General features: G+C 42.6%; 1 pseudogene across 1 annotated transcript; it reads right to left on the reverse strand.

Annotated features, from left to right (window-relative positions):
• Window positions 1-7636: 7636 nt before the first annotated feature.
• On the reverse strand, window positions 7637-8195 carry LOC103272152 (annotated as a pseudogene). Its single transcript, XR_002482630.1, has one exon. The product of XR_002482630.1 is annotated as a ras-related protein Rab-22A pseudogene (transcript).
• Between the last annotated feature and the right edge of the window lie 6 nt (window positions 8196-8201).

The raw sequence follows: 8201 nt of genomic DNA on the forward strand, positions 1-8201 counted from the left end.
CCAGGGTGGTCTCAAACTCCTGGGCTCAAGCAGTCCTCCCTCCCTGGTCTCCCAAAGGGCTGGCTTTGCAGGCATGAGCCACTGTGCCCAGCTCTGATGGTGCCATAATTTATGTAACCAATTTTTTATTGATGGGGCCATAATTTACATAACTAATTTTCTTTTTTTAAATTTAATTTTATTTTAAAGATGTAAGGTGCAATTCAGGATTAGGTAGACAAGTAGTTATCATACAGGTTTAATTTTCTACTAATGGAAGTTTTCGGTCTTTGCTAAAATGAATACTTTGCACACATGTTATATGCTCATGAGTGTATCTGTGGCATGAATTCCAGAAGTGGAACTGGTGGGCAAAGGCCACCTCTTAATAGATACTACTGAATTTTCCTCCACAGGGGCAGTACTAATTTACAGTCTTCTTAGAAATGCATGAACGTCTCTCTTCAGAAGCCTGGCCAACAAAGTATTGTCTTGAACTTGCTTTTGTCATTTTGACACCTGAAAAAGAATAGTGTCCCAGCATGATTTTAATTTGCATCTTTGACTATGAGTGAGAAGTACCAATTTCTTTTTGAGTTGGTGTCTCGCTCTTTCGCCCAAGCTTGAGTATGGTGGCATGCTTATGGCTCACTGCAGCTTCCACTTCCTGAGCTCAGGCTATCCTCCTGCAGAGTAGCTGGTACTACAGGCATGCGCCACCACATCCGGCTAATATATATATGTGTATATATATATATATATATTTGTAGAAATGAGGTCTCACTATGTTACCCAGGCTGGTCTCAAACTCTTGGACTCAATCTTCCTATGTTGGCCTCTCAAAGTGCTGGGATTATAGGTGTGAGCCACCATGCCTAGCTTTTTTCCTAATGTTTAAAGAACATTTGTATTTTCTTTTGTGAACTATCTCTTCAAATCATTTGCCAATTTTCCTTTCCTTTTGTTGATCTTTTTTTTATTTTTTGAGTTGGAGTCTCACTCTGTCACCCAGAGTGGAGTGCAGTGGCCGCTCCGGGCCACCGCAGCCTCGACCTGCTGGGCTCCGACGATCTTTCTACCTCAGCCTTCCAGTAGCTGGAACTACAGGTGTGCGCTACCACACCCAGCTAATTTTTGATTTATTGTAGAGATGAGGTCTCGCCAAGTTGCCCAGGCTGGTCTCGAACCAGTGGGCTCAGGCAATCCTCTCACCTTGGCCTCCCAAAGTGCTGGGATTACAGGCTGAGCCACCGAGCCCGGCTGTTGGTCTTTTTTCTGATCAATTTCTAGGAGGTTGTATTAGGATTCGCCCGAGAAGCAGAACAAATAGGAGAGAGAGAAATATATCTGTGGATTTCCTAGCCTCCAGAAGTGTAGAAGCTTATGTCACCCAGTCAGCAGTTTTTTAAAAGCAGTCTGAATGGACTAAGGTGCTCAGCCAAAGAATAGTAACTCTTCAAGCCTCAGTATTCTCCTCTATAAAAATGGAGATAATTGTAGGACCTGTCTTGTAGGATCAAAGTGAGGTTCCAATGAGATTAAGATATAAAAATGGACTCTCTCTCTCCCTCTCTTTCTTTCCTTCCTCTCTGTCTCTCTCCTCCATTCTCTCTGTCTGTCTCTCCTTTTCCCTTTCTCTTTTTTCTCTCCCTTTCTTTCTCCTCTGTTCTCTCTCTCTCTCTCTTTCTCTCTCTCATTCTCCCTTCCTCTCTCTTTGTTTCTATCTCTGTCACCCTCTCTGTATGTGTATGTGTACACACATATATATTATGGGCACCCCCCAAAAATCCCATAATTAACTTTTAGAGGGCAGGCACCTTGTAGCACAGGCTTTCCCCACTAGGTAAGTGTTCTAGGAACCCACTGGCATCATGTACCAGCTAGCATTATTTTAAGAGGCTGCATTTGGCTTCAGTGAAATTTTTTTGGAGACTCTTTCAATGCATTTGGCCATTTCATCATGGGTAATTTATGAACACACCTACCCACACAGCACTGAGTGTTCAGCAGTTTTTGACCAAAAATGGCATGACCTTTCCTATTCACTGATCTCACCCAAGAGACTTTTTGTGGTTGTTTACCAGGATGAAAAAAATCCTCAAAGGGATATGTTTTGCCAACGTGGAAGAGAAGAAACAAAAGGTGGCAGAAGCTCTAAAAGTCACCAAAATTGATGAGATCAAAAAAAGTTTCGAGCAGAGGAAGAAGCATCTTTATAGGTGTATTGCATCAAACGAAGAGTACTTCGAAGGTGACCGAAGTGTAAATGTGCACGAATAAATATATGATTTTTTAATAAATAAATTCTGGATCTTTTGGTTTCTTCTTGTATAGGAAGAAGAAATCTTTGGGGGGTGGCCACGGAGAAATGAGACACACATGTCTTTCTCGGTCTCTTTAATTAGATTTAAATATAAAGTGCCTATAATTGATTTGAATTGATTGATTTTACTCCTCATTTCATGGTTTAGCTTCTTCATCAATCAAAGGGTAGACCTCTGTTTTTTAGTCTAGTTCATTTTTCTCCCCTCCTATCCATAGGTAGTTGTATTTGTATTGTGTATTCATCCAATTGACTGTCTACATATTTATATAGATATTTGTATGTCCATATAAATATAATTTTATTTAAAAATACATAAATAATATTGGGCATATATTTTATTTTGTCCCCTGTCATTTGTCTCTCAATGTTAGGTTTTTGAGATCTGTCCACAGCTATGGACATAGTTCAAAGAATAGTAACTCTCCTAAAATGAATGAACAATGTAGAATTAGTTCATTCATTTTAATGTATAGTTATATATCACATTTTATTTTTTCATGTCACTCTGGGTGGATATTTAGGTAACTATTTATTATAATGACAACCCTAAAAGACACTTTTTCAGGTCTGTGTTTGAGAGTTTCTCTGGAGGTTTATACTTTATAGTAGGAATTACTGAGTCTTTAGGAAGGCAGAAAATGAACAGGAAATGGATGTTTTCCTATGTAGGATACATTTTGGAATCATTTTAGGGACTTTAGTAAGTATTAGAATTGCCTTATTTACAGATGGGTGTGGTGGCTCATGCCTGTAATCCCAGCAATTTGGGAGGCTGAAGTGTGAGGATCACTTGAGCCCAGGAATTTGAGACAAGCCTGGGCAACATAGTGAGACCTCATCTCTACAAAAAATAAAAACAAAAAATCAGCCAGAAGTGGTGGCATGTACCTGCAGTCCCAGCTACTTGGGAGGTTGAAGGAGGATTGCTTGAGCCCAGAAGGTTGAGGCTGTGGTGAGCCATGATTGTACCATCACACTCCAGCTTGACACAGTGAGACTGATTTCAAAAAGAAAAAAAAAAAGAGATAATTACAGATATCTCTTGGACTGCAACTCTATGGCGAGGTCAGCTTCAAAACAAAAACAAGGTCTTGCGTTTAAGACTTTGAATGAAGCCGGGCTCGGTGGCTCAGCCTGTAATCTCTCGCCTTTGGGAGGCTGAGGTGAGTAGATTGCCTGAGCCCGCAGGTTCGAGACCCGCCTGGGCAACTTGGCGAGACCTCATCTCTACAATAAATCAAAAATTAGCCGGGCATGGTAGCGCACGCCGTAGTTCCAGCTACTTGGAAGGCTGAGGCAGAAGGATCGCCGGAGCCCAGCAGGTCGAGGCTGCGGTGGCCGGGAGCGGCCACTGCACTCCAGTCTGGGCAACAGAGTGAGATTCCAACTCAAAAAAAAAAAAAGACTTTGAATGACATCTGACAATTAAGTTCGTGAACTCATCCTAGAAAAAGTGCTACATACCTCACGGCTGAATATCACTACAGTCATCTTTGAAGTACTTCACTTGAAAAGCTACGCACCACTGCCAGTGCTTCATTCCCTTGTCAAAGCAATTTTGAAGCTTTTTTTATGGAATGGTCATCAGAGCAATCATTGTATTACCCTTGATGTCCTGAATGTCATACAAATGTCTTCCTTTCAATATTTCCTTTATCTTTGGGTAAAAAAAGTTGTTGGAAGCCAGATCAGGTGAGGTAGATGCTCTAATACAGTTCTTTGTTTATTGGCTAAAATCTCCCTCACAGACAGTGCTGTGTGAGCTGGTGCATTGGTGTGATGCAAGAACTCCTTTGGGACTATTTTTGCATACACCTTTCTCATACCAAGATTTTCAGTTAAGATTTTTCTAGCTGTTTCCCCATCGATTTTTTTTTTTTTTGAGTTGGAGTCTCACTCTGTCACCCAGATTAGAGTGCAGTGGCCACTCCTGGCCACTGCAGCCTCGACCCGCTGGGCTCCAGCGATCCTTCCACCTCAGCCTGCCGAGTAGCTGGAATTACAGGTATGCGCTACCACGCCCAGCTGATTTTTTGATTTATTGTAGAGATGAGGTCTTGCCAAGTTGCCCAGGCGGGTCTCGAACCCGCAGGCTCAGGCAATCCACTCACTTCAGCCTCCCAAAGTGCGGGATTACAGGCTGAGCCACTGAGTCTGGCTGCCTATCAATGTTTATTTGGCTGTTATGCTTCTCACAGTCAACAATGGGGATGCGCAATTTGATGAATTTTTTGCAATGTTTTCATCAGTTCTGCTCATTACTGGCCATTCTGACCTCTCTTCATCAGTGACACTTTCCCTCTCCTCAGAAAATATTTAATCCATTTGCACACTGCTGTTTTGTTCATAGCATTATCCCCATAAACTTGGCCTGACATGTCCCTGATTTCACTTCCATTCTTGCCAAGTTTAACAAGACATTTAATATTTGTTGCTATAATTCAAGCTCTGACATTCTTGCAGTGGTATACAAAAACATGCAACAATAATGAACACCACTCAGCAAGACCACCACCACACGCCGACACGAACACAGCTGCGAGACCCTGATATATCAAGGCTATGAAACCTCACTGAGTTGTTTGTACAGTGCTGCCCACATAAGCACGTGGTGGCAAGTTCATGAGCTTAATTGTGGGTCCTCATAGAATGACTTTATGATGGATAGGCAGCAATATGAGTTGATGCTAATCCTTGATAATTTTTTAAAAATTAAAATTACTTTCAATTTGAACCCAGAGGTAGAGGGAAACAGCTGAAAAGTCCAGAGGCTGAGTGTACCTTTGCTACTGTCCGTGGTCCTGAAAATGTATTTTACTCAAAGCTGTGGTATGACATTGGTATCACTCATCCAAACTCTCCCAGGAATTCTGAACCCAGTTATAGAAGGAGTAGTGAGAGAAGGAAAGCAAGAGAGACAAAGAGGAAAGAGAGATATTTTCAGGAAGAAAAAGAGACTTTTCTTTTGATATGACTTTATAAAAATGTTATCAAAAGTAACAATTTTTTTCCTGTAGGAAATTGGTGTAGGGTGGAGCTAGTCCTATGTTCTTTTCTAGAACCAGTTTTCTAGTCTGTGTTGATCTGGAATCCAGGGGCTGAATGTGTTGGGAGCATCTCAGAGTTTTTAGGTGGCACGAGTTCTGGCACCAGGAAAGCATCAGTGAACACTGGGAGAGAGAAACAGGGGATCCTCTGTCATTCTATCTTCTTTAGGGCCAAAGTCCAGATTTCTACTTTCAGAGTCCTGGGTTTCAGCCACTCTCCACCCATTTGTCTAAGCACAAATGCTTTTGATCCGACTTCCAAATAATTTTTACATAGCCTCTGATTTTCTTCCTTGATTAGTATCTAGAAGAGGGCTGGGCATGGTGGCTCACACCTATAATCCCAACACTTTAGGAGGCTGAAGTGGGAGGATCACTTGAGGCCAAGAGTTTGAGGATGTAGTGAGCTATGATCATGCCACTGGATGACAAAACCGGGTTGTCTCTAAAAACAACAATAATCTAGGAGAAGTAAGGATCCCTGAATTCTTGGAGACTCAAGGCTTCTGATGTGACAGGGGCCAAGTGGAACTAGCAGTTTTGATTTGGATTCAAAACAGGTTCTGATCATGAATCACTTGGGTGCAAGAGGTTTATTTGGCAGTTGGTCCCAGGAGTGGGGAAAGTGAAGCAGAAAAGGAGTGTGTTAACAAGCAGATTTCCTCTGTGAGCAACAGAGGGCTCAGTCCTGCTGGAGCTCCTCTGGGGTAGCACACAGAACTCACCCGCAGAATAATTCCACTGAGGGGAGGGGTCTTGGGTATTTACCATCGACTCCATGTCTCTTTGTTGAGGGTGGTCCCTGGGGGTGTTAAATCCCCTGTCATCCAGGCTGCTCCACACTACAAACTGGCTGAGCCAGAAGATGCCCAGACAGCAAAACCAGAGACACAGGGGCTTGTAGCCGCACGTGTGAAACTGCCCAGTGCTGCGATTTAAGGCTTTCAGAGGTAACTCAAGAGTTTATGGCTGAGGCATCTTCAGCATCTGTTGGACCTGCTGTCAGCTGAGAAAAAGGGCGAGTGGATTTTTAAAATTGTGATAAGTACATTTCACATAAGACCTATCCTCTCACATTCCTTTTTTTTCATTTTTATTTTAGATTCAGGGAGTAGACATGCATGTGTGTCACATGGACATATTGTGTAGTGGTGGGGATTAAGTCTCAGGTGGCCCATTCCCCAGAGAGTGAACATTGTATCCCATAGGTCAAGGGTCCCACCAACCCCAGGCCATGGACCAGTACTGGTCTGTGGCCTTAGAAACTGGGCAGCACAGCAGGACGTGAGTGACAAAGTGGAACTCTGACTCCTGCCAGATAGGTGATGGAATTAGATTCTTTTTTTATGTTACATAATTTATCATCTTTAAGCAATGGTCTCATAAATATAGACTACAACTTTACATATGTGAAGCAACAGATACTTGTTCTTCCCTGCTAAAATATTTGGATTAAATAAAAATATTTGGACAGCATTGCACCACTTTCTTCCCTTTCTTTCTCTCTTCTTTTTAGAGCCACTGCTACTCAGTTTAGAACATATGCAATTCAATTTATTCCAAGTAGCTTCTCTACCACACCATCCTGATCAGGAGAGCTTATTTAAAAAGGTGCCAATAATGTGTCTGGTGACACATAAACGACAGGCTCAGAAGCAATGCCAGTGTGAGCCAGACATCTGCTATCATCACTGTTAATTTTCTGTACGTGTTCCAGGCTAACATACTCAATGAAAAGCGCTTTAGAGATGGCAGAGATGAAATCGTTTCCATCAGTCCTATAAATAACCCATTTTACCTTCAAGTAATAATTGCCATCTCTCCACTTATAATATCCTACCACATTTTAAAGGTTACAACTCCCTCTAACAGTGGTAACAGAAACCAAGGAAATGGTCATCTTCACAAGGTTTTTTCTTTCCCCTCAAAACCCAGCAAAGTGCTAATTTTCCCTTTACAAATGTTACATAAAATCTTGATTACAAAACTACCCAGCAATTTAATTCTCCCATCCACACAATCATATGTTCCTTTCCAGCGAGGTCAGAAGCCAACGATGCAGTCCGTTTGTACTAGAGATTCCTTACATAACAGAAGTCCACAGACTGAAACATCACGGTTGCAGTCTTTGAAGAGAGAACAGACCAGTCAATTTCTGTGAATCCTTTTTGCATGAAGAAGACTCAAGACTGGCGAGGTGAAAAGTGGTGGCAGGGACCCCAGCCTTCCTGTTAACTTTCAGGACCACCGACTTCACCATCGAGTCTGAGAGGCTGGGGCTCAGTCAACAGCAGCTTCGCTTAGGCTCTGAAGGCTGTCTCCGGAGTTTGAAGCCCTTACTGCCAGATGGCCGATTGCCGTCAGCGGATGGAATTCTTCGACTAATTTCTATAAAGAGTTCATTTATGTTTATCGCGTTTTTTGCCCTGGTCTCTACAAAAATGGCATAAATGGAGTCGGCGTGGTCCTTAGCATCTCTCTCCATGACTTCTCTCACATCGATAAGATCACACTTATTTCCTGCAACGGCAACTACAATATTAGGTGGGCCATGCTGTCGAAGCTCTTTGACCCAATTCTTTAATGTTGAAAATGTCTCTTCTTTCGTGATACCATAAACGATGACAGCAGCAGCCGACCCTCGACAGCACATGGGTGCTAAGGCACGGAATCGTTCTTGACCAGCTGTAGCCCAGATTAGGAATTTAGGTAGCTCATTTCGGTACGGGACAGTCTTGGTCATAACAGATGCCCCCGTTGTCGGGTGGATGCTCGGATCAAAAGCGTCTTCCACCCACCACCCACCACCACACAGTACTCGATTCACACACACCTGGATCCCCCAGCAG

Source organism: Carlito syrichta, unplaced genomic scaffold (genome assembly GCF_000164805.1).
Source record: "Carlito syrichta isolate Samal-C Ts95f unplaced genomic scaffold, Tarsius_syrichta-2.0.1 Scaffold312151, whole genome shotgun sequence".
In the NCBI taxonomy this organism is placed as follows: domain Eukaryota; kingdom Metazoa; phylum Chordata; class Mammalia; order Primates; family Tarsiidae; genus Carlito; species Carlito syrichta.